General features: G+C 54.5%; 1 protein-coding gene across 1 annotated transcript in view; it reads right to left on the bottom strand.

Moving 5' to 3' along the window:
- The window catches only part of AVL9 (AVL9 cell migration associated), a 933,501-nt gene that overhangs the window by 75,485 nt on the left and 830,868 nt on the right, over positions 1-27,148 (bottom strand). The gene's annotated exons all lie outside the window — the stretch shown is intronic.

Genomic DNA, 27,148 nt, shown 5'->3' with positions numbered 1-27,148 from the left:
ATCGTCTCCATCAGGAGGGATGGTAGGGTATGCAGCCTGCTTCAAAGAGGCCGTAGCCTCCTGCACCACCAAACTCTCCGCAGTAGGGTGCGTCGATAAGTAGCAGGGGTCACCACTGGATGGGCGTTATTTCTTCGGAAGCGACTTATTAACTGCCGGTAGACTCTCCGGAGCAGTCCAAGCCGCCGCCACCCTCCTTTGCAAAGCCATGTGAAACGGCAACACCAGGTCAGTGGGCGGACTTTGATCCAGGATGTCCGTCAAATCATCCTGAGCAAAATCAACAGGTGGAGCAGACCACCCCAAGTATTCTGTCACCCTTGACATGAGACGCCGATAGGAGGAATCTGCATGCGCCCCAGGCTCAGGTCGGCCAAACTCCACCTCCGGAGAGGTGTCAAGGCCACTAGCGTCATGCAATGACTGACTGAGTTCCTCCATCTGACTATGCCCAGACAAAAGGTCATCAGGGACATCAAGAGGCACAGCCATCTAATCAGACAGTTCCTCAACCTCTGAAATATCCTGTAAAGGTTGGGAAAAGTCCAATCTAGGAGGAGGAATAGAATAGGGCTCAAAAACAGGCCTCGCAGACTTACTGAGAGCCTTCCTTGGAGGTTCCACACCCCTCAGGGGCACCTCCGGCAAATCCTCCACAAACAGCGTTGAGGGCGCTGAGGGAATCGGCGTCGGCAACTTCGAGTGCGGACCCCCGAGAGAGCCCCTCGACGGACACGGCGCTGATGGCGTCGACGCCTTCTTCGAAGGCTTCACAGGTGCCGACGGTCTTGATGGCGTCGAGGACCGGGACCTGGATCTGGCACGGCTATGGCGATCTCCCTTGCCTGAGCAGGACCTCGACAGCTCCCGATGATTACGCCGACCGCCGAGCCTGAAGGCGTGTGAGTGGTGGACCGAGCCCATTCCTTGCCGGCTTCTTTCGAAGGCGCGGACGGGCCTGTGCCTTGCGACTGAAAAATCGATAACATCTGCTGGCGGAATGAATCCCATTAGGCCGGCGACGAAGACATGGTGGGACAAGTCAACCATCTGACGGAGTCCTCCTCCGACGAGGACGGGGAAGGCGACCGGTGACGGCGCGTCCTAGAATGCCTCGACGAGGCAGAGGAATGGCGGGAACCACTCCTAGATCGAGACCCCCTGGATTTTCGCTGACGCAGAGAGTCGCCCCTTGAGTCATCGGTCGAAAGCCCAGCGGACTTCGATTTATGGGGCTTAAACACCCTACCTACCTTAAATTTCTTCTTACGTTCCCGCAAGGCCTTAGACGTCAGGGACTGGCACTCCTTGCAGTATTTGGTGGCGTGGCTTTCGCCGAGGCACCAGAGGCAGATGTTGTGCGGGTCCGTGATGGGCATCTTCGAACCGCAGTCCCGACATTTTTTAAAGCCCGACTTCGGGGTAGTAGAAGAAGACAAAGACATTGCTTTCGAAGAAAATAATCGAGCGTGTCGAGATTCCAAAGCAAACATGTTTGCGGAAAAATGGAACTGAGGCTACGGGCGCTGTGCGTCCTATATATAACATCTGGTGACGTCGACCCTCGACGGAGGCCCTCGAGGGACAACGGATCGACGCAGGACGCCCTCTGGCGAAAATTTTCCAAAGCAGCACAGCTGTGAACATTACCTGTCATAGATGTGGAATACGTCGGAGGACACAATCCCCTCGAGCTAGCTATGTCTATGCCTCCTTCTCCATTGAAAGCTGTGTGTGCTATGTTGAATAAAAGCCCACACCTGGAGGAGTTTGAGGTTGTTGAGTCGAGTTTCATATTGCGGTTGATTTGTTGCCGTCTTGTGGCTAATGCTAATAAAATCGTTCATCGTTGTTTGGGTTGGTGCCACAAAATAGGGTGGCTGCCCCATATCAAGTCTCTTCTAAATAACAGATGGGGTGTGAGGATGAGACATGCAAAAGTTCTTATAATGCATTTGATGATGAATTGTTATTATTCTTGTTGGGGAGGTCTTGTTTTATAGCTGGGTTATGATGTGTTCAATGGATTTGTTATGGCTATCTTCGCAAAAATGCATGCTAATAATGTTATATTGTATTTGATGATTAGTTGCTACTATTATTTATGCCGGGCAAGGTTTGGTTTGAGATTTGTGGTGTTTTATGGATTCTTTCATGTACTGTTATGGCTGTTTTTATAAATGCTTTTTGTGTTTTGTGGATTGTAATCAGAAATAAACGTTATTGATTGATTGACTTCAGGGTCAAGGCAGAAGGTCAGTCTGTCACACTCACGGTTGGAAAGTGGGAGCAGCTAACACGAATTAAAAACAAAGATGTAGTCCATGAGAGAGGAAGATAACATCATGAAAAAATAAGTACTGACAAAGCATATTGTTGTATTTTTGCTTTGAATATTTTTTGTCTTGGTGGTACTTTTCATTTTAAAGGTGCAGCTTTACAAGTACAGGTGCGGTCATAGGCAAACACAGCCAGGGTCGATGCAAAAACTAGGCAAACAAGGCCCCAGCAGGTGACGCCAAACAGCAGGTTTTCCCTCTGCTATGATGAGTTACAAAAGACAAGTGAACTAATCTTAGCTGACGTAGCAGTTTTCCTTCTGCAGAGGACTGTGTTCACAGCCCCCCACGGGTCTAGGAGTCACTAGCTTGGCAGATAAATCAGTGCATTTGCCTACTGGCACTTGCCTTTGGGCGTCTATCCACATCATCAGGCACAAAGGTAAACACACTGTCGCCCAGCAGGAAGAATGCTTGATAAAACAACACGACCAGACTCAGGGCAGGAAGACGTCTTCATTAGACAACATGATCAGAATCTGGTCACTCAGAGGCATGTGCCAGTTATGGTAGATTCAGCCCCCCCGCCCCCTCCTACCAGAGCTTCTGGAAGCAAAGCATAGACCAGCTGAATCAGACATCTAACAGGTGGGAGCAAGAAGGAGGTTGGGTGGGAGCAGGGGCCTCATGCAAGTTTGCATTCAGGAGCTGAATGGACTTTTCCACACAATGTAAGAAAAGGACAAAGTGTGCACTTCTTGCAGCACACTTTCTTTTAAATATCTCCTTTATCGTGATCAATCTGACATAAATAACTTCGTAAACAAGGATGGAAGGGCTGCCTCTGAGCATCGACCGCAATATTGATTTATGGGGGCATCCGCTGTCAAGCAGAAGCACATTTAACCATGTTACTGCATGAATAAATAGACTTTATGTTGGGCACAAACACTCCTTGCAGGAATCAAACCCTCCACTGTGTATGTGGATGAACCCTGCATGTCTTGGCAAGTTGGCAAACAACTGCCCAATTGCTTTGCAATTTGCTGTGCTAACTTCCCAATCAATGCTCTGAACCACAATGGTCAGGGCTTGCCTATGTATGCCAGTGTATGTTTGCATAGTGCCGGTTATAAAACCCAAATAAGGATGTACATGTTGAGGGTTTATGGGGTCATATAATGCTATGCTATACTACACTTCAAGTGAAACTCATCAAACAAATTGAACATTTTGGAAGGTCACTAGAGAATACTGATAACTTGATAAAAGAGGCCTGACTCTCCACATTAGGGTCGCTTACAAGCAGGACCGCAGCAACTAACAGAATGCTGGGGGTGGCAATGAATGCATGGGACGTGAACAGCGCTTTTGCTCTAGCTAAGTCTTAGGACTAGTCCCGCCAAACCCCACCAAGGAAGCCTGATCTTGGCTAGCTGGCTTACAGGGTAGAAGTGGAGTGGAGAAATACTGCGTTGGACAATGGCCATGGGCCCTTTCAGCAAGTGAGCATGTTAGCAAGAGGGTGTGTGTGCGCTTGCTGACTCATTTGTCTCAACTAGCACAACGCATGTACCCCATGTACCTGTCCCTGCCCCAGCCAGCTTCTGATAAGAGCTGCAATTGGGGAGAGGGACTCCCGACAAACACAGAGCACCATATGCATGGAAGTCGGTAGGCTGCAAGGAGCCAGCATCCATGTTGAAACTGTACTTAGCAAATAAAACTTGCCTGGACACTGCCCATGCTGTGCCCGTTGTTTCAATGAGGGGAGTTTGCACTCTGCCCATACTGTACATGTAACTATTTTTTAGCTTGTTGAAAATAAGCGGACCATGCTGCACCTGCTCCCGTGTGTAAGGGAACCTTACACTGGCCTGGTACTGATTTTTGAGAAAACTTTCACTTGCCCATGCTGAATCATATGTGAGAGAAGCTCTCTTGCACTGCCCAAGCTGTGCCGGTTTGAGTGGGAAGCTTGCACCAGCCCTGTCCATGCTTTACATGTACTTAGATGCCAAGGAATCTTGACCATGCACATCCTGGTTGTGTGGAAAGCTTCCACTTGCACAGCCTATGCTGTAATGATGGATTTTTGAGGGAAGCTTGCATTAGACTTGTCCATACTGTACTTCTTTGAAGATGGCGTGCACTGGCCCTGCCCACGCTGTATACATACCTGTTTTGGTTGTGAGGGAAGTTTGTGCTGGTCCTAACCATATTGTAACTGGATTTCGAGGGGATTGGGTCCTCCGACGTATTCCATATCTATGACATGTAATCACCACAGCTGTGCTGCTTCGGAAACTTTTTTCGGCGTCTGCGTCCTGCGTCGATGACGTCGATGCGCCGTCGTCGAGGACCTCGTCCGACGTCATCCGATGTGATAAGTAGGACGCACGACGCCCGTAGCCTCAGTTCCGTTTTTTCCGCGAACGTGTTGCTTCGTGAATCTCGGTTAACGCCTCGACTCTTTGGAGTTCTGTTCTTCTCGGTTCTTCGAACCTGTTCGTTTTTGTGAAAATCCTTCGTGTGAAGATGTCTTCTACTTCGTCTTCGACCCCACGTCCGGGCTTCAAGAAGTGCGGGGAGTGTGGGTCCAAGAGGTCGGTGACGGACTCGCACGACGCCTGCCTCTGGTGCCTCGGGGAGGCCCACGACACGGATGACTATCGACTGCCAGTCGTTCACGTCCAAAGCCTTACGTGAACGTAAGAAGTTTTCGGTAGGTCGGGTGTCCAAGCCCCGGAAGTCGAAGTCTCCGGGGCTTTCGACGGATGATTCGAGAGGAGACTCTCTGCGTCATCGTCGGAAGTCTCGTGGGTCTCCTTCTAGGAGTCGGTCCCGCCACTCAGCCTCTTTGAGGCATTCTCGGAAGCGCCGACACCGGTCGTCTTCCAGGTCCTCTTTCGGAGGACTCTGCCCGGCACGTCGCTTACCCCACCAGCCGTGCGACGCCGGAGGAATGGGCTTCCTTCGGGAAGAAAATGCTGGCGATTCTCGAGTCGCAGGGTACTAAGCCGTCCGCGCCCCCGAGTGGGGTCGGTCGTGAGAGGTCGAGAGACACCGCTCGCAAGAGTGGTCGGCACGAGTCACGGAAGAGGTCCCGTTCGGACAAGGGGACTCGTTCTCGACGTACCCGTTCCAGGTTCCGGTCCTCGACGCGTTCGAGACCGTGTGCACCTGTGATGTCTTGGAGGAAGACATCGACGTCTGAGGCGTCGAGGGCGTCGACAGGCTTTCTCGAGGCTCTGGCTCCGAGGAAGTCGTCGAAGCCGTCGACGCTCAGGTCGTCGAAGGACACGCTCGGAGCTCCGGCTTCGAGGACTGTGTCGACGCCGCCGATGCTGGCGGCGCTGCATCCGATGTCGACGCCGATTTACTCGACGCTGACGCCGATGCCTGTTCTCTTGACGCTGGCGCCGATCCACTCGACGCCCTCGACGCCTTTCGTGTCGGAGGTACCCCGTGGCACGGGGGAACCCCCTAGGAAGGCTCTTGTTAAGAGCAAACACTCTCGGGTGCCTTCTTTTCGCCACCTGGAATATATTTCAGAGGCGGATGAGGATTCTGATGGCCTGGTTCCTAGTCAGGTTCCAGATGAAATTGTCTCGGGCCATAGTCAGTTTGACGATTTGAGGCAGTCACTGCATGATGCCAGTGGACTGGACACCTCTACGGAGGTGGAGTTTTGTAGGCCTGAGCCTGGCTCTCATGCCGATTCCTCGTACCGACGCCTTATGGCTAGGGTTTCTGAGTACTTGGGATGGTCTGCTCCCCCAGGGGAGTTTGTGCAGGATGATCTCACGGACATCCTTGATGTTGGTCCCCCAACTGACCCGGTACTGCCGTTCCATATGGCTTTACAGAGAAGGGTGGCAGCGGCTTGGACTGCTCCAGAGAGTCTCCCGGCGGTGGGCAGGTCCTTGTCGCGAAAATACCGTCCAGCCAGCAGCGACCCCTGCTACTTGACCAGGCACCCCACTCCGGAGAGTTTGGTGGTGCAGGCGGCCACGGCCTTGGCAAAGCAGGCATCGTACCCTGCCATCCCTCCTGATAAGGACGACAAACGTTTTGATGACTGGGCGAAGAAAGTGTTTTCTTCTGGTGGTATGGCGCTTCAGGCGGCCAACTCCATTTGTGCCTTGTCTCGTTTCACACACACTCTGTGGAACTGTGTTGCGTTAGCGGCTGAACATATTCCCGAAGGGGACGAACGGGATGGTTTCCTTGCTATGGTCCAGGATGGTAAGGATGCCATGTGTGAGTCCGTTCAGTCGGGTTTGGACTTGGCTAAATGTGCTCAGCAGGTCCATGGCGGTGAGCAACGTGATACGCAGGTTTGCTTGGTTGCGGAAGTCGGGGTTTGCTCCTGATGTGCAGTCCCAGCTCCTCGACATGCCCTTTGACGGTGAACACCTTTTTGGCAGCAAGGCTGACGAGAGCCTTGAGAGGTTGCAGACCTCAAAAGCTGCAGCGAAGTCGTTGGGTGCTGCAGTTCGCCAACCTCCGCCTTTTCGTCCTAGGGGACAGCAATGGAGGGGTGGTTCCTTTCACTATTACTCGTCCTTCAGTAAAGCGAGAGGAGCTGGCAGTCAAAGAGGCCAACGCAGGGGTACCAGAGGTGGACAGGGTACCCGTGGTGCCAAGGCCGCTCGGGCAGTTGCCTCTTTGCCCTCAGGTAATGCCGCAGCCGCTACCACTCAGTCATGAGGCATGCCGATGGTTCGCCGGTTGGGGGAAGGCTGGCGCAGCATCTTGTAGAGTGGCGTGCCATTACTTCAGATGTGTGGGTTCTGGAGATCATAATCCACGGCTACTGTCTTCCCTTTCGGCACAGGCCTCGCGACAATCCACCGGGGAACCTCTCTTTGCAGAGATCTGCTCCTTGCGCAGGAAATTCAAGCCCTGCTGGAGAAAGGCGCCGTAGAACTGGTGCCTGTAGCGGAGAGGAACAAGGGATGGTATTCCCCTTATTTTTTGATTTCGAAGAAAGACGGGGGATTGAGACCCATCATGGACTTGCGCGGTTTGAACAAACTCCTCAGGAAGGACAAGTTCAAGATGGTTGCTCTCTCTCAAGTCCTCCAGGCCCTTCAGCTTCAGGACTGGTTGGTGTCTCTCGACCTCAAGGATGCTTACTTCCATGTGCCGATCCATCCCAAGCACAAGAAGTACCTGAGGTTTGCGGTTGGCGACTCGCACTTTCAGTTTCGGGTCCTGCCGTTCGGATTGACCTCTGCCCCGAGGGTTTTCACCAAGCTCATGGTGGTGGTGGCAGCGCATCTCAGCAAAGGGGGATTCACGTCTACCCCTACCTGGACGATTGGTTGATCAGGGGGAGCTCTCCCGAGCAGGTCCTGGATCATCTGTCCGTCACCTGCCACTCCCTTCACAGGCTGGGCTTCTCCCTCAATTTAAAGAAGTCCCATTTGACGCCAACACAGTGGCTCCAGTACATCGGAGCAGTGCTCGACACTTCCCTGGGGCAGTGTTTTCCTCCCCAGGTGAGGGCTCTTCACATTCAGCAGATGGTGCACAAGTTTTAGCATGCCCAGACGCTCCCAGCGTTCAAGTTCTTGAGGTTGCTCGGCCGCATGGCATCCTGCATTCTTCTGGTGCCAGAGGCTCGCCTGCGGATGAGATCTTTGCAGTGGGCACTCAAGATGCAATGGTCGCAGTCCTCCAGCAGGATGTCGGACCCGGTTCAGGTGCCGCCCTCGGTCAGCCAGGACCTTCTGTGGTGGGCCGTCGAAGGCAACTTGATGAAGGGGGCTCCATTTTGGCTTCCCTGGCCGGAGGTGACGATCGTGACGGATGCATCCCTCACGGGATGGGGAGCTCATGCCAACGGGCTGACAGTCAGCGGTCGTTGGTCTCCGTCGGAGTCCAGACTCCATATCAATCTGTTGGAGCTGAGGGCCGTCAGGGTAGCCCTGAAGGCTTTTCTGCCGACTGTGCGAGGAAAGAGTGTCCTGATCCTGACGGACAACACAGTGGCCATGCACTACCTCAACAAAAAGGGGGGGGGGCAGGGTCACTCCCTCTGTGCAGGGATGCGATGCAGCTCGAGTTCTGGGCAATCCAGCAGGAAGTTTCGGTCTCGGCAGTTCATCTGGCCGGGGACGAGAACGTGACGGCGGACGCTCTGAGCAGGCAGAGCACGATCTCTCACGAGTGGGAGTTGGCTCAGGAGATTCTCCTGGAGATCTTTGCCCTTTGGGGGACCCCTCAAGTGGATCTCTTCGCCTCCAGTGTCAACCGGAAGTGCGAAAGGTTTTGCTCGCGGGAATTTCCTCCAAAAGGAGCCTTAGGAGACGCGTTTGTGGTGGAGTGGTCATTCCCGCTGCTGTACGCGTTTCCTCCAGTCCCCGTCATCCCGCAAGTGCTGTGGAGGTTACGGAAGTTCGGTTCCCGGATGATCCTCATTGCTCTGGCGTGGGCTCGGAGGACGTGGTACCCGGACCTTCTCGACTTGTCCATCTGCCCTCCACATCGTCTTCCCTACCGAGACGATCTGCTCTCACAGGAGGGGGGTCAGGTTCTCCATCCAGAGGTCAGATCCCTCAACCTTCACGCTTGGCTTCTGAAAGGTTGAAGTATAAGGATTGGGACCTCCCTGAAGACGTGATGGAGGTGTTGCTTTCGGCCCGAAGGCCAGCAACAAAGTCTCTGTACCGTTGCCGTAAGTTCTGCGACTGGTGCAGAGTTCAGAATGTGGATCCTTTTGCATGTGACATCCCCATGGTTCTGTCCTTTTTACTTTCTTTGGCCCACAGGGGCTTGCAAGTGGGTACCATTAAAGGTTACCTGGCGGCACTGTCCATCTTTAAGCGCTCGTCTGAAGAGTGTTCTTACTTTAAAATCCCTTTAATTTCACAGTTTCTGAAAGGGCTCACTAATGTGTTCCCTCCGTCACCTTTCCTGGTGCCCGGTTGGGATTTAAACCTTGTTCTTAAGTTTCTTATGGGTGCTCCGTTTGAGCCTTTACATTCTTGCCCTTTGAGGCTGTTAACTCTGAAAACTGTGTTTTTAGTTGCGGTTACTTCCGCTCGCAGAGTGAGTGAGTTGCAGGCACTTTCAGTTAAGCCACCCTTCACTCTATTTCACAAGGACAGGGTTGTCCTTAGAGTTCGTCCTTCTTTTCTTCCGAAGGTAGTGACGGAATTTCATTTGGCCCAGAAGGTTGTTCTTCCGGCATTCTATCCTCCTCCGCATCCTGGTAAGGAAGAGGAGAGGCTCCATAGGCTTGATACTAGGAGAGCTTTAAGCTTTTATGTTTCACGCATGTCCCGGGTCAGAGTGGACGATCAACTCTTTATTGGTTACGCTGGAAAGCGTTTGGGGCAAGCTGTGACGAAACAGACTGTCTCGCTGGATTATTTTGGCCATCTCGGAGTGTTACCGCTTGGCGGGTAAGGACCCACCGGCTGGCTTGCGGGCCCATTCTACCAGGGGTATGGCTGCATCTACTGCCCTGCAGAGGGGTGTTCCTATTCACAACATCTGTGATGCAGCCACCTGGGCTTCAGTACATACATTTGTACGTCACTATTCCCTCGATTCCATCCGAGGACAGGATCTGGCCTTTGGCAAGGCGGTCCTTTGCTCTGCTATTTGATTGGCAATTCTAAATTTTGATTCTAAATTCTTTCCCTCCTCCTTGCTCTGGTACTGCTTTGGGAGTCTGTCATAGATATGGAATACGTCGGAGGACCCAATCCCCTCGAAGAACAAGTTACTTTCTTACCTGGTAACGTTCTTTCGATGGGATGGTCCGACGACGTATTCCATATCACTCCCTCCCTGCCTTCCCCGCTGCAGAATTTCTTTTGCGATTGCAGCTTACGTTCCGCAAGACTTTGTGTCTGACTGGCAGTTGACTAATGTCACACGTTCTGGGGAAAAAACTGCAACTGAGGCTACGGGCCTCGTGCGTCCTACTTATCACATTGGATGACGTCGGAGGAGGTCCTCAACGACGGCGCATCGACGTCATCGACGCAGGACGCAGAAAAAAGTTTCCGAAGCAGCACAGCTGTGGTGATTACATGTCATAGATATGGAATACGTCGTCGGACCATCCCATCGAAATAACGTTACCAGGTAAGAAAGTAACTTGTTCTTCTTAGGAAAGCTCATATTTTTGTTAGTATTGTACTGTGTATTTATATTGCGGAGACTGGGCAGACTTTACTGCATCTGGGTACAGAGTGCAACAACAAAAATACAGCAGCAAGGGAAGCATCTATAGGACTAGCAGAATAAAAAGGTTTCATAGCTTTACTGAAAGTTAATGAGGAAGGAAGGGTCTGAATATTGAAGGATATTGTAGGATTGACCGGCGAGGCCCTCAAGCTGAAAAATTCTGGTCTGGCGATCTCTAGTTTTGTATTTCGTTTCAAGAACCACTAGAAGGCATGAATTCAGGAAACAAGGGTCCAGTGCAGGTTTGGATATTTTCGGCTGGGTAAGATGGTACCAAACCATGCAGGCATGTATAGACCAGGCGGATGGAACAAGTTACTTACCTGTAACTGTTGTTCTCCAGCATGGGTCTGGCATGGATTCACATGCTCATGAATATTCCCCGTCGTCAGGCTGGGAATCCTCGGTAAAGAAAAAAACAGTATCAGTTTTGTTTCTGATCTGTCTTTCGTAGTAGTAACCAATCACTGATCTCTGCGTCATACTGACCACAGCCAATGACTGCCCTCTACCTAAGCCCCGCCTCTGGCAGCCATCTTCAGATTTGGTAGCACGTGAAGTGGCAGTATGACCAAGTGAAGAGCCGCAGAGGGGTAGGCGGGAGGGTTCGCATGTGAATCCATGCCAGACCCATGCTGGAGAACAACAGTTACAGGTAAGTAACTTGTTCCTTCTCCAGCATGGGGTCTGGCATGGATTCACATGCTCATGAATAAAGAATACATAGCAGTACACACATGCACAACCACGGGAGGTGGCAAAGGCTCAACATTAAGCATTACATCAAACTCAACATTAAGCAAATCTTACCCCCTCACCAGGCTCACCTTAGGCGAACAGGTCGCGCAGCACTGCTTGGCCGACCCTGGACTCCTCCCTGGAATCCCGATCGACGCAGTAGAATTTTGCGAAGGTGTGCGTCGACCTCCACGTAGCAGCCCTGCAGATGTCCAGCAAGGGCACACCAGATAGGAACACCGTGGTAGCTGCGATCGCTCTGGTGGAATGGGCTCTCGGACGGCCAGGCAGCGGTCTGTTTGCCAACCGATGACAGTACATGATACAGCCGGAGAGCCATCTGGAAATGGAAGCCTTCGAGAGAGCCTTCCCCTGATTGACAGGTCCAAAATTCACAAAGAGTTGTGACGTCTTCCGAAAACACTTCGTGCGGTCCACGTAGAACTTCAGCGCTCTAGCCACATCCAGCGAGTGCAAAGTCCTTTCAGCCGGCGACGAAGGCGACGGGAAGAAAACAGGCAACACCAAGGGTTCGTTGAGGTGGAAGTCCGACGGCACCTTGGGCATGAAGGAGGGGTGCGTCCTGAGCACTACCCTCGTGTCGTGAAAAGTTAAGTACGGGGCCTTGCAGGAAAGGGCCTGGATCTCTCCCACCCGTCGTGCGGAGGTGATGGCCACAAGAAACGCTGTTTTCCACGACAAGAACTTCAACGGAGCCGAGTGCAGAGGCTCGAACGGAGGTCCCATGAGCTTGGTCAGCACCACGTTGAGCTCCCACGCCGGGGCCGGAGCCTTCACCGGCGGGAACGATCTGAACAGTCCCTTCATGAACTCTTTCACCAGACGATGAGACCACAAAGACGTCCGCCCCGTGGTTCTGGTGTATCGGGAGATTGCAGCAAGATGAATCTTGATGGACGCGTGCGCCAGTCCAGCTTTAGCCAGCGTCAGTAGGTACGGCAGTACTTGGGGGGCCGTAATCCGTAGAGGGTTAATCTTCTGTGCGTGGCACCAGACAGAGAACCTCTTCCATTTGTGTCCGTAGCATTTAAGAGTTGAGGACGCCCTGGCCTTTGCAAGAACCTCTCTGCAGTCGGCCGGTATGTCGTATCCTCCAAACTCTAACGCTGCAGGAGCCAGGCCTGCAAGTTCAGCGACTTCGGGTCGTGATGCAGGATGGCGCCTCCTTCCCTGGAGAGAAGATCCGCGTCCACTGGCAGCTTGATTGGCAGGGACGCTGACAAGTCCAGAAGGTCCGGGAACCATATCTGCCTCGGCCACGCAGGTGCGACGAGGATCATCCTGCACCGTGACCTCTTGAGCTGGTTGATGAGCCGGATCAGCAATGGCAATGGAGGGAACGCGTATAGAAACAGGCCCTCCCAGGGGAACGAGAAAGCATCGCCCATGCTCCTCGGCTGGGGAAACCTGCTGGCGAACCTCCGGCACTTGGAGTTCGTCGCCGTCGCGAACAGATCGATCTGGGGTGTGCCCCACCGTCGGAAGAGGCGGTCCACTAGATCCTGTCGTAGTTCCCACTCGTCGGGGATGGTGTTTTTTATCCCTGCCAGATGAAACGGCACCAGAAACATCCCTTGGGCGACGGCCCAATGCCACAGATCCTGCGCCTCCCTGGACAGGGCTGGGGACCTGGTTCCGCCCTGTTTCCTGATGTAGAACATGGTGGTGTTGTTGTCGGTGAAGATCGTCACCACCTTGCTCTTGAGGGACGGAAGGAAGGACCTGAGGGCCCAAAACACTGCACGGAGCTCCAGGACGTTGATATGGAGGGACTTCTCCGTCGGGAGCCAAAGGCCTCTCGCGTGCAGATTTTCGGTGTGCGCTCCCCACCCTTCCAGGGAGGCATCCGTGGTCACTGTCTCCTGGTGGCCGGGGGTCTGGAAGTCCATGCCCGCCGTCAGATGCGCGCGGGTGCCCCACCACCGGATCGCTCGTCGGAAACTCTCGTCGAGTGTGATCCTCTCCTCGAAGCTGCCCGTCGTCTGGATCCAGCGCGCGTCCAGGAACTCCTGCAACGGGCGCATCCGGAGCCTGCACAGGGGGATGAGGTAAATGCAAGAAGACATCATTCCGAGGAGGGACTTGATGGACCTCACTTTGGCCGCGTCCGCAACCAGCATCCGCTGCACCTTGCCCAGAATGACCCTCGTCCTTTCCTCCGACGGGGAGGCCAGAAGCGACACTGTGTCGAGCTTTGCTCCCAGAAACAGTGCGTCTTGCGCGGGCACCAGGTGGGACTTGGCGTAGTTTACAGAGAATCGCAGGTCTGTGAGAAGTTGGACGGTCCTTGCCATGTGCTCCACGGCGAGCTCCCTCGTCTTGGCTCGGATGAGCCAGTCGTCCAGGTAGGGGTAGACGTGGATCCCCTCTCGGCGCAGCTGCGCCGCCACCGGTGCGAGGCACTTGGTGAACACCCTGGGTGCCGACCTTAGTCCGAAGGGAAGGGCTCTGAACTGATAGTGACGCCCTTGGACCACGAACCTGAGAAACCTTCGGTGTCCCTTTAGGATGGGAATATGGAAGTAGGCATCCTCCAAATCCAACGACGACAGGAAATCGCCCTCCTCCAGCTGACCCAGGACGTGTTGGAGGGTGACCATCCGGAACTTCTGTGCCTTGATGAATTTGTTCAGTCGTCGTAGGTCCAGGATGGGACGCCATCCTCCCGTCTTCTTCTTCACGAGGAAGTATCTTGAGTAAACTCCGGAGCCCCGAAGCCTCTTTGGGACGAGCTCGATGGCGCCCTTCCTGAGCATCGCCTTTACCTCTAAGAGAATTTGAGGGACGTGAAGTTCTTTCCTGGCCACAGGGGGGACGCGCGGGCACCTTCTTTGAAACTCGAGCGCGTGACCCTGGGCTAGGGCGTCCAGCACCCAACGGTCGGTGGAGATGGACTCCCACACGCTGACGAAGCTCGCCAGCCGGCCTCCCACCGGGGTGCTTCGGTGTGGGCCCGACCCCATGGCCGGTTCAGTCCGCTTCGACGAGGCTTTGCCGCCTTGACCTCCTTGGCGACGACGGCGGGGTCCGCCTGACTTGCCTCGTCCCCTGTAAGCTTCCTGCGACGACGAACGGGCCGCTTGACGGTAGGTGGAAAATCCGCCGCCGGAATCTTTGGAGGCACCCTTGCCTCCGCCGCTCCGAAAGGGCGGCCGCTGTTGCTGGAGAACCCCAAGAGCCCGGGCCGTCTCCGTGTCTGCTTTGATGGCTTGAAGGGAATCGTCCACTGTTTTCCCAAACAGGTTGTTTCCATCGAACAGCATGTCCAAGACTCTGGTCTGCACGTCTTGACGGAAGTCAGTAGCTTTGAGCAATCCACGCCGCCTAAGGCACATGCCGTTGCCCAACTGGCGAAATCCAGTGTCGGCGATGTCCGTCGCAATCGTAATGGCGTGGTCTGACGCCACCTCACCTTCCTGCAAGATCTCTAGGGCATCCGCCCTCTTGTCGTCCGGTAGGAAGTCCAGCAGGGGGGCCAGTTTGTACCACAGCTCCCTGTCGTAGCGGGCTACGATAGCCAAGGCGTTGGCCGCCTCAATCGTCGTCGCTGCAGACGAGATGACCCTGCGTCCCATCGTATCCAATTTCTTTCCCTCGCCGTCCGGCGGGGAAGTCGACGTGGAGGCCGCACCCCCCCCCCGCTTTCTTCCTGGCCGCCGCGGAGACGACAGAGTCCGGGGTCGGCTGTGCCCGGAGGCACAAGGGGGCCGCGTCCGGGACCCGGTACTTCTTCTCGTACCGATCCCTTCTAGCCGGCGTCGTGGATGGGTTCTTGAGGAGGGCGAGGCCCTCATCCCAAATATGGTCCAGTAGAGGCACGGAGAGGACCGTCTTCCTCTTGGCCTTGCGCCGTTGATAAAGGAAACCTTCCTTCTTCTTCTCCTCCGGGCAGAGCTGGAAGAGCTCGGATGCCCTGGCGATCATGGAGCATGGAAACGATCCAATCTCGCCGGGCGGGGAAGCCCGGGTGGGAGGTGACGATGTCAGATCCTCGTCGTAAACCTCGTCGTCCATACCCGTCGCGGCCGTGTCAGTCCCCGTATCATCCCCACGAGCCGTGGACGGGGAGGAGGGCTGAACAGGGCGCGATGGCTGAAAAGGAGGTGGAGGGTGAATCCTTCTTCTCTTAGGGGGAGGGCTCCCAGAAGGGCCTGGCTCCGGGTCCCCCGTCGGGAGCGGTTCCTCCGCTGGTGGTAACGGCAGTCTCGTCCTTATCTCCGAGCATAAGGACTGTATAGCCAACAAAATGGCCGCCGAGTTGTCTTGTGGCGCTGGTTGAGGGGAGTCCGACGGGCGGTCAGGGGCCCCGTCGGCACCCTCGACGATATCGTCGTCTCCTACGTCGGGATCCCTCCCGACGGGCTGGTCTTCTTCCACGCCAACGCCGTGGCTTAAGACCTCGATCAGCTCTTCCTCAGAGGTTGAGGCCGAATCCACGACGACCTCCTGCCCCCCCTTTTTCTTCTCCGTGGGAGGTTTCACGGGGGTCCTGTCGATGGGCATAAAAGAGGACTCCCTCCGCGGTGGCAGGGAGACTCTGAGCCCCGAGGTCGCCACCACTGGTGTAGCCTCCACAGGCTGAGCCAGGGCCGCCGTGACTGTCTCGATAGAGGCCTTGGCCGGATGGATTAAGGCTTTCACCACCTTAGGTGCGCCCACCGCCTTCTCCTTGGGGGGGGGACACTGCCTCGCTCTCCCTCCGATGGGGCCTTCGAGCTCGACCGGGGCCTCTCCAGGAGCTTCGCCGGGTGCTCGGCCTTCCTCTTACCCGAACCAGAGCGTTGGCTCGTGGTTGATGGTGCCGGGGAGGATGCGCCCTGCCTGGCGCCCGTAGAGCCCGACCGCTCGGCGCTCCCGGTGCCAGCGGACTCGCGGTGCTTGGCCTTGTGTTGGACCCCCGTCACCGGGGCGTCCTCAAAGGTCTTAGAAGACCGCTCGGATTTCTTCCTCTTCTTCTCGCCTGACGGGCTCTTCCCTTCCAGCCAGTTGGCGAGACGTTGATGGCGGTCCTTCATGGTCCGCTCCGACATATTGCCGCAAAACGCACAGTCCTTCTCCACGTGCGTCTTGTCCTCATGTAGGCAGTAAAGACAAAAGGAGTGTTCGTCCTCCTTAAAGACATTCTGAAGCTGGCATCCAGGGCAGACCCTGAACAGCTTTCCGGGCGTCGAGCTTCCCTTCTCCTGGGCCATGTCCGAGATGGGCCTGAGAAACTTCTGGAGTCCTCCAAAAGCGTAGCTCGATGAAATCTTCACCCTTGAGGGGCGTAGACGAATCCGACACGGGTCCCCGTTGATCGGATGAAGAATCGGTGGAGCTTGAGGCTCTTTTTGACTGAAAAAATCAAAGTTTTTGGGAAAAAACGTGAAAAAATAGCACTAACGCTCGAGAGCAATAGCACGAGGATCCCAACACTTGAACGTGCGGTAAAAATCTGAAGATGGCTGCCAGAGGAGGGGCTTAGGTAGAGGGCAGTCATTGGCTGTGGTCAGTATGACGCAGAGATCAGTGATTGGTTACTACTGCGAAAGACAGATCAGAAACGAAACTGATACTGGTTTTTTCTTTACCGAGGATTCCCAGCCTGACGACGGGGAATATTCATGAGCATGTGAATCCATGCCAGACCCCATGCTGGAGAAACTTATTTTAACTTGTATTCTCTTTCTAACCGGAAGCTAATGAAGAGCACCTGTAGACCCATTAGTGAATGAGATTTGGGAAGATTATGGATACGTCGAACCATTGACTTACTTCTGAATATACAATAGATGTTTTAACTGGTAATCCAGGACGCCAATATAAAGTGCATTAGAATAATCCAGTTTAGAGTTAATCAAGGCGCCAGTAACTGTGGTGATGTCAGGTTTGGAGAGGAAAGGGAGGATCTTGCAGAGCTGTCAGACGCTCAAAGATGTGTTCTTGATAACCTAATTTATTTGTCTTTGAATACTTAGGTTTGCCTCACAAATGACACCGGGGCTTTGCACAGATTAGAGAAAAGTAGTAGCAGCACCCCAAAGAGTGAGTGGGGGTAACTGTTTCAATGGATTAAGGAAGTGTTTAGCAGCTAGAGGAATCAGCTCAGTGTTTCAAGTGCTGCAATGCAGACCATTATTCAGCATCCAAGCAGGAACCGGATACAAACCATTTATCAGATAAGAGAGGTCATCAGAGGGAGAGCACATTTTGATGTAAATCTGGGTCCTGTCGGCATATGAATGGCAACGCCAACCCAAGTTTTTGAGAAGGTGAAAAAGTGGGTTATGGCAAATACTGAATAGTAAAGGACAAAAGGGTGAACATTACAGCATAGGCGACCGCTGCCAGGACTGAAGAAAAAGGATCCATTATAACTTGCTGGGATAGATACACAAAAATAACACACCAGGCAATGGTAGTATTAGAGACCCCTGCCACTTCAGAAGGTCGAGAGAGTGAGATACCATGATAGATGGCATGTTCTAACGTCTCCGATAAGTCCAACATCATCAAGAGAGGTAAGCATCCTTGATACATTTTGTCATGAGTGCCTGTGAAGGAAGTGGACACTGCTCTACCCATGCAGTACCCGTTCGGCGTGTGTGACAGTAGCTTGCAGAGTTGCTGTCCATGATTTACCCGTCTGGTGTGTGATCAAAGCTTTCAGTGTTACTTCCTGTGCTGTATCTGTTCTTTCAGTGGGAGTTATTGCTGCGATACCACCCATAATGTACTTTTCCTGTATGATGGGGAAAATTGAACTTCTGCTGCACATCCTGCGTTTTCTGCATGTGAATAAAATGTGCACTGTTTCTGCAAGTGCTTTACGTGTTTAGCGAGTTAGGGAAGTGTCGGCATGGGCCACATTCACGAAACACATGGCTATACATAAACCAAATAGTACCAGTGGCATGTTTGGGAACTATTTGCACAAAAGAGCACATTTTAAAGAGTATTGGGCAAGTACAATTGTTTAAAACTCCCAGCTGCACAGTGCACTGAAGCCCATATTTAGGAATTCTAGTGGAAGTCCCGTTTTAGCCAGGTCAGTGTTCTGCCTCCTTTCAGCCAGGTCGGGAGGCAGAGCCGATGTCTATTTTCCCATCTGGCAACAATGACAGCAATCAGCCTGGCAGAAGAACTAGTGCTTTGGGTATTATACCACCTGCTGAGGGTTGGCGTGGGCAGTCTTTCATCTTTCTACCAGGCATCCGAGATGCCAAAGCAATTCCCTCTGCTCAGCCAGGAACTCACAGCCGAGCAAAGGGTATTTCTTTGCCATTTCTGATGGTTGCAGTGAAGGGACGAGGGGGTAGGGGGGAGGAGGGGGCGACCACCATGTTCAAGCTGGTGGTGGTAAGAAAACTAACGCCAGACAGCAATGCTCCGTCTTTCCCCGACTTGACACTTGATTTAGAGAATGGATGTGGGTGAAGGCAGGGCAAAGATACTGCAAGCAATGCATGAGTGCAGCCTTGTTGTGGTGTTTACTATGGAAGACGGATTGAAGTGGATTTTCCAAGTACATTATCCTCAAGGTACTTGTGATCTGGTTGAAGGTCCCCTGATCAAAGGCCTTTGAGCAATGGAGACGGCGGGAAACTGGGCAATAGTTTACTGTGACATTTGGATCAGTAGAGGGTTTCTTCATAAGGGGTAGGCAGGTAGAAATGATCAGGGAAATTGGCCCTTGCCCCGATGACCTAATGCCAGACACATGTCTGTCTTTGCAATGAGTAAAAGTCCAAGCTGGCCTCAGGGCAAGGCACACGAGCAAGTTAGCGTGAGCTGTGAGATGGCCATTAGCTTGCCAACCAACATACTTGGGAAGATGAGATTGAAAGAGGGCAGGAGAGAGGGGAAGTGTTTGACAAGTGCAAATCGGGAACGCAAAATGGGAACTGCCAGCTTGCTGCAGTGAGGCCACCTGGATGCCTTGCCTTGTTAGGCGTTATTTACTCGCTGCAATGACTTTTTATGAGCACCTTTATGCCTTGTTATGCCATGTTATGATTTGCTATTTGTTTCAGGCTTGTCTCCGCCACTCATCTACCTGCTGATCGAGGTATCCGACAGCTACCTGCACTAACATGCTCAAGTCATACTTTCCAACGCACAGATGCATACCAACTAAGCCACCTACACATGGCAATAGAATCATCCCACCCAGCAGACATGAAACATCACAACAGTACACCTCTACAACCAACACAGATACCAGAGACCCAACCGATACATCCTAGCACTTGGGGCACACAAGGCTACCCTGTGGACAAAAATGGCTCCATGCTCGGGACACAGAAAACCCAGAAACTCATTGTGTAAAGCTCAGGGTGCCTACAGTAGGCACGCATCATTTAAGCAGTAAAGTTATCTTTGATTTTGCCTCCCTCCCCACTACCCTAACCCATTTCCCTCTTTCTGACCCACTAGACCCTGGAGACCATGAAATTGGAAGCAGAGCGCAGAATAGCCCCCAGTAAACCAGCACACCAGACTACAAATAAAGTTTGCTCAAATGAATAGCGCCAAATGGCACTATTCTATATCAGGTACAGAAATTGACTAGTCCACAAAGAATGCTCATTAAAGAAATAAAACTCATCCATCAGCCACATAAATAGTAGAAATTAGAAGAAGTCTCGATTCAGGGCAAGAATCAACGGACACCAAGTCCTATTCTAAGGTTGCTATAATTCCAGAATGGCAAAGAAGGCTCCCAGCTGGTAATCAAGGGAACACATATCAAAGAACATCCCAAAAACAGGAACTCTGCTCCTGAGTTCTATGCAAGTATGGGTACAGATAGATTGTGATGTTCTTTGACCCAGTTATTGCATTTCTCAACTATATCAATGTCATATGGGCACACAAAACAGACCCTTCACGTCCCATCCATCCCAGACAGAGCAAAGCATGGCTACCTTCATCTCAGCACCAAGAAAGAAACTGTTGTCTCATGCTGATTGACAGCAAGAGATCCTCAAGAGATTGGCAGCTTATCCTGTGGCACCCCTGACCCCTGCTGTTCACATTCAAACACAAGGTGGAGGTGTGTTGGGTTATTTCCATGTACTTATTCCGTCCTCGTCGGCAGTCTTGCAGCCGCATCATCAGATTCCAATAACTCCCAGAGGCAGGTTGTGTAGTTTCATGTATGTTTTTGTGCAACAGGAGAATAGTAACATAAGAACCCCAAAGACAGGGCACCAGCCGGTCCCACCAACTGCCAACTTCAAACTTCCACTCAGTGTTAACAAAATGCGGGTTACTTTGCAGTCTGTCCTGTGATGTCAGGAGAAGACAGGCTGCAGGCGAAGGTGATAGGGATGAGAACATGGGAAGTACCCAACAGATTGCCTGGGTCAGAATTGTATAAAGAATGCTGTGGGAGGGGCATTTGAAAACCTAGATGTCAATTCTCAAAACCAATTGGGCCCAAGACATTTCAACACTCCACAGAAGGGGTTTAAAATTAACCCAAATTCTACTCTTGGGTCAGAAACATTCTTCGGGAGGAGGGGGGTGCTGTTGCGATAGAAGAAGATGGCTACCTGAGTTTCAAGCTCTGCAGCCCTGAGCCTTCTCCCGACACAATCCTTGCTGTCTAGGTGCTTGTCCTAACCACAGAGGTGGTGCACACTGCAGAGGGTTCCGGCATCGACCTATTAAAGTCTTGGAGCCGGGCTCTGCCGGGTTCTCCTATATTGCGCTTTCCCCTCGGAACGCACCTCGCAGGTGGCTGGGCCCGCTCGGCTGGTTTTGGGGACTGAAGTCGGCTGTGAGCTCCGGGGAAGCCATGCGGCTGTACCCAGGGAGACTGGTGAATCGAATTCAGGGCTCACAATTCCAAGAGACCATCCAGCAGCTGTGACAACTGGACTCAGACCTGCCACCAACCTGGAGCCTTGCATGCCCGACCAACTGTTTCTGGGGACGGTCTGCGAGCTACGTGCCCCGCTGTGCTTGCCTGGACAGCCGTCTGTCTGGGGCGGGCCGCTGGGAGCTGGTGATATGCCCGGCCCTGGTCCTGCTTTCGACCTGGTCCTGGTGGGGACGTGCTAACCCTCTGCCGACTAAGCCTCTCCCGGGCGGCAGACCCTAAAAGGCAGACCGCCCCTACCTTCTCCGGAGATCGGAGTCCCCCACGTGACCGTTTGCTGCCTCTGCCCGCACCCGGACCTGTTTGGAGCATTTACCCGACATCTGCGGCTGCTGCGAGCCTGGGAGGACGAGCGGCTGCCGGCACTGGCCTGCGGGGAGCCCGCTGTCTGCTGTGGGTCGAGGGGCGGGATTGAGCTGTTTGCCTCAACTGCCCCCTAACGCCTTGTCGGATCACAGGTCCTGCCAGCCTTGGTCTGGGGCGGGTCCGAGGTTGGACTGGGCTGAGAGACGGAGGTAGGCTTGACTCCCCACTCCTTTTCCTGTGCCCCCTATTCTTGTCCCCCCACGGACCCCTAGCGCTTCTGCACACATCCGGTCCTATTGGCCTGGTACCACTTTGACTCTATGCCGCAGGGGTGATCCCCCACCAATGTAAAATCCTAACCACAGTATCATGCTCACCGGAGGACCTGAGCGGCTCCCGCTTTGAACTACCTGCATCTTCTCTACCAGCGGCCGTACTGGCCGGGCTTGGGCTGCATCCGGGGCGCTTGGTTGTCCTACCTTCACCCTACTCACATGAATACCTAGCAAATTCCCATTGCAGTGATCTCTTTTCCCAGCTCTGGCCCGGCACTGGGAATCTCCTGCTTCACTGTCCCAGCTAGAGTGGGGGCAGTCCTGCTGATGTGTTCGCCCCCCTGATTGTCTACTGCGGTAGGTCGGGCCACCCTCCCCTGGGCCCTGCTGCCAAGGGACTCTAACGCCCTCCCACCTACTGGTGGCAACAAATGACCAACACTGGGTATTATAACTAGATCTCCGGATATGGGGAGACTGGGTGCCCGTTTACACCAGCCCCTTACACGTTGCCCTTGACCCCAGCTTCACGGATGCATCTCACCCTAGCCGATCCCGCTGTGTGTCAACCCCCCTACTTCATCGATTATTAATACATCGGCGTGAGGAAAGTGCTAGCCTCAGGTGGCTGTGGTCACACAAGACCCTCCCGGGATGCACCCACCCCCCATATCCAGTGAGACTACTTGGACTGGTATACCCCGCAGCTCACGATTGGGGTAGGTTCAACCTATTGATACTTGTGGGACTTTTTCTCGCTCGCCCATGCTCTCCTCCTTGGGTGCACGTCCATGCAACCATGGCCAAGAGTGGCGGCAAGAAGCAGAGCTCGATTAATATCTACACCAAGGCTGCACCCATGATCCAGGGGGGCGCTGAGGGAGACTGTGGTGAGCCCTCAGTGCCAGAGGAGCCCACAGAACTGCAATGCATGATGGACTATATGCGCGAGGGCTTTACCGCCCTTCACTCCAAGCTTGATGATATGAGCGGAACCATCAGCGCTATCAAGTCCCGAATGGAGAAAACAGATGCTAGGGACACAGAGGTTAAGACCAGGGTTGGGACAGCAGAAGGAACAAGTTACTTACCTGTAACTGTTGTTCTCCAGCATGGGTCTGGCATGGATTCACATGCTCATGAATATTCCCCGTCGTCAGGCTGGGAATCCTCGGTAAAGAAAAAACCAGTATCAGTTTCGTTTCTGATCTGTCTTTCGTAGTAATAACCAATCACTGGTCTCTGCGTCATACTGACCACAGCCAATGACTGCCCTCTACCTAAGCACCGCCTCTGGCAGCCATCTTCAGATTTGGAAGCACGTGAAGTGGCAGTATGACCAAGTGAAGAGCCGCAGAGGGGTAGGCGGGAGGGTTCGCATGTGAATCCATGCCAGACCCATGCTGGAGAACAACAGTTACAGGTAAGTAACTTGTTCCTTCTCCAGCATGGGGTCTGGCATGGATTCACATGCTCATGAATAAAGAATACATAGCAGTACACACATGCACAACCACGGGAGGTGGCAAAGGCTCAACATTAAGCATCACATCAACTCAACATTAAGCATCTTACCTCCTCACCAGGCTCACCTCAGGCGAACAGGTTGCGCAGCACTGCTTGGCCGACCCTGGACTCCTCCCTGGAATCCCGGTCGACGCAGTAGAATTTCGTGAAGGTGTGCGTCGACCTCCACGTAGCAGCCCTGCATATGTCCAGCAGGGGCACACCAGATAGGAACGCCGTGGTAGCTGCGATCGCTCTGGTGGAATGGGCTCTCGGACGGCCAGGCAGCGGTCGGTTTGCCAACCGGTGACAGTACATGATACAGCCGGAGAGCCATCTGGAGATGGAAGCCTTCGAGAGAGCCTTCCCCTGATTGACAGGTCCAAAGTTCACAAAGAGTTGTGACGTCTTCCGAAAACCTTTCGTGCGGTCCACGTAGAACTTCAGCGCTCTAGCTACATCCAGCGAGTGCAAAGTCCTCTCAGCCGGCGACGAAGGCGACGGGAAGAACACAGGTAACACCAAGGGTTCGTTGAGATGAAAGTCCGACGGTACCTTGGGCATGAAGGAGGGGTGCGTCCTGAGCACCACCCTCGTGTCGTGGAAAGTCAAGTACGGGGCCTTGCAGGAAAGGGCCTGGATCTCTCCCACTCGTCGTGCGGAGGTGATGGCCACGAGAAAAGCAGTTTTCCACGATAGAAACTTCAACGGGGCCGAGTGCAGAGGCTCGAACGGAGGTCCCATGAGCTTGGTCAGCACCACGTTGAGCTCCCACGCCGGGGCCGGAGCCTTCACCGGCGGGAACGATCTGAACAGTCCCTTCATGAACTCTTTCACCAGACGATGAGACCACAAGGACGTCCGGCCCGTGGTTCTGGTGTATCGGGAGATCGCAGCAAGATGAATCTTGATGGACGCGTGTGCCAGACCAGCTTTGGCCAGCGTCAGCAGGTACGGCAGCACTTGGGGAGCCGTAATCCGTAGAGGGTTAACCTTCTGTGCGTGGCACCAGACAGAGAACCTCTTCCATTTGTGTCCGTAGCATTTAAGAGTCGAGGACGCCCTGGCCTTTGCAAGAACCTCTCTGCAATCGGCCGGTATGTCGTATCCTCCAAACTCTAGCGCTGCAGGAGCCAGGCCTGCAAGTTCAGCGACTTCGGGTCGTGGTGGAGGATGGCGCCTCCTTCCCTGGAGAGTAGATCCGCGTCCGCCGGCAGCTTGATTGGCGGGGACGCCGACAAGTCCAGAAGGTCCGGGAACCATATCTGCCTCGGCCACGCAGGTGCGACGAGGATCATCCTGCACCGTGACCTCTTGAGCTGGTTGACGAGCCGGATTAGCAGAGGCAAGGGAGGGAACGCGTAGAGGAACAGGCCCTCCCAGGGGAACGAGAAAGCATCGCCCATGCTCCTCGTCTGGGGAAACCTGCTGGCGAACCTCCGGCACTTGGTGTTCGTCGCCGTCGCGAACAGGTCGATCTGGGGTGCGCCCCACCGTCGGAAGAGGCGATCCACCAGATCCTGCCGTAGTTCCCACTCGTGGCACGAGCGCAGCTCCCTGCTGAGTGAGTCGGCGATGGTGTTTTTTATCCCTGCCAGATGAAACGGCACCAGAAGAATCCCTTGGGCGACGGCCCAATGCCACAGGTCCTGCGCCTCCTTGGACAGCGCTGGGGACCTGGTTCCGCCCTGTTTCCTGATGTAAAACATGGTGGTGGTGTTGTCGGTGAAGATCCTCACCACCTTGCCCTTGAGGGACGGAAGGAAGGACCTGAGGGCCCAAAACACTGCACGGAGCTCCAGGACGTTGATATGCAGGGACTTCTCCGTCGGGAGCCAGAGTCCCCTTGCGTGCAGATTTTCGGTGTGCGCTCCCCACCCTTCTAGGGAGGCATCCGTGGTCACAGTCACCTGGTGGGCTGGGGTCTGGAAGTCCATGCCCGCCGTCAGATGCGCGCGGGTGCCCCACCACCGTATCGCTCGTCGGAAACTCTCGTCGAGCTTGATCCTTTCCTCGAAGCTGCCCGTCGTCTGGATCCAGCGCGCATCCAGGAACTCTTGCAACGGGCGCATCCGGAGCCTGCACATGGGAATGAGGTAGATGCAGGAAGACATCATCCCGAGGAGGGACTTGATGGACCTCACCTTGGCCGCGTCGGCCACCAACATCCGTTGCACCTTGCCCAAGATGGTCCTGGTCCTCTCCTCCGACGGGGAGGCCAGAAGGGACACTGTGTCGAGCCTCGCTCCCAGAAACAGTGCGACTTGCGCGGGCACCAGGTGGGATTTGGCGTAGTTCACGGAGAATCCCAGGTCCGTGAGGAGTTGGACGGTCCTTGCCGTGTGGACCACGGCGAGCTCCCTCGTCTTGGCGCGGATGAGCCAGTCGTCCAGGTAGGGGTAGATGTGAATCCCCTCGCGGCGCAGCTGCGCCGCCACCGGTGCGAGGCACTTGGTGAAAACCCTGGGTGCCGACCGTAGTCCGAAGGGAAGGGCCTTGAACTGGTAATGACGCCCTTGGACCACGAATCTGAGGAATTTTCGGTGCCCCTTTAGGATGGGAATGTGGAAGTAGGCATCCTCCAAATCCAACGACGATAGGAAGTCTCCTTCCTCCAGCTGACCCAGGACGTGCTGGAGGGTGACCATCCGGAACTTCTGCGCCTTGATGAACTTGTTCAGGCGTCGCAGGTCCAGGATGGGGCGCCATCCTCCCGTCTTCTTCTTCACGAGGAAGTAACGCGAGTAGACTCCGGAGCCCCGAGGCCTCTTTGGGACGAGTTCGATGGCGCCCTTTCTGAGCATCGCCTTTACCTCCAGGAGAAGTTGAGGTACGTGAAGTTCTTTCCTGGCCACGGGGGGGACGCGCGAGCACCTTCTTTGAAACTCGAGCGCGTGGCCCCGGGCCAGGGCGTCCAGCACCCAACGGTCGGTGGAGATGGACTCCCACACGCTGACGAAGCCCGCCAGCCGGCCTCCCACCGGGGTGCTTCGGTGGGGGCCCGACCCCACGGCCGGTTCAATCCTGCTTGGACGCGGCCTTGCCGCCTTGGCCTCCTTGGCGACGACGGCGGGGTCCGCCAGACTTGCCTCGTCCTCTGTAGGCCTCTTGCGACGACGAGCGGGCCGCTTGACGGTAGGAAGCGAAACCGCCGCCGGAACCTTTGGAGGCGCCTTTGCCTCCGCCGCTCCGAAAGGGCGTCCGCCGTTGCTGCAGTACTCCAAGGGCCCGGGCCGTCTCAGTATCCGCCTTGATGGCCTGAAGGGAATCGTCCACTGTCTTCCCAAACAGGTTGTTCCCGTCGAAGGGCATGTCCAGGACCCTGGTCTGGACGTCCTGCCGAAAGTCCGTAGCCTTGAGCCATCCGCGACGTCGAAGGCAAACGCCGTTGCCCATCTGGCGGAACCCAGTGTCGGCGATGTCCGTCGCCACGGTGATGGCGTGGTCCGAGGCCACCTCACCTTCCTGCAGGATCTCAAGGGCCTCCGCCCTCTTGTCGTCCGGCAGAAAATCCAGCAGGGGAGCTATCTTGTACCAGAGTTCCCTGTCGTAGCGGGCCACGATAGCCAAGGCGTTGGCCGCTTTAATCGTCGTCGCCGCCGACGAGATGACTCTGCGTCCCATGGCATCCAATTTCTTTCCCTCGCCGTCCGGCGGGGAAGTCGACGTGGAGGCCGCACCCCCCCCGCTTTCTTCCTGGCTGCCGCGGAGACGACGGAGTCCGGGGTAGGCTGCGCCCGGAGGCATAGGGGGGCCGAGTCCGGGACCCGGTACTTTTTCTCGTACCGGTCTCTTCTCGTTGGCGTCGTGGAAGGGTTCTTGAGGAGGGAAAGGCCCTCATCCCAAATGTCGTCCAACAGAGGCACTGCGAGTACCGTCTTCCTCTTGGCCTCGCGCCGTTGGTAAAGGAAGCCTTCCTTTTTCTTCTCCTCAGGGCAGAGTTGGAAAAG

Source organism: Ambystoma mexicanum, chromosome 5p (genome assembly GCF_040938575.1).
Source record: "Ambystoma mexicanum isolate Mex_15411 chromosome 5p, UKY_AmexF1_1, whole genome shotgun sequence".
Classification (NCBI taxonomy): domain Eukaryota; kingdom Metazoa; phylum Chordata; class Amphibia; order Caudata; family Ambystomatidae; genus Ambystoma; species Ambystoma mexicanum.
This window is presented reverse-complemented; position numbering and strand designations above follow the sequence as displayed.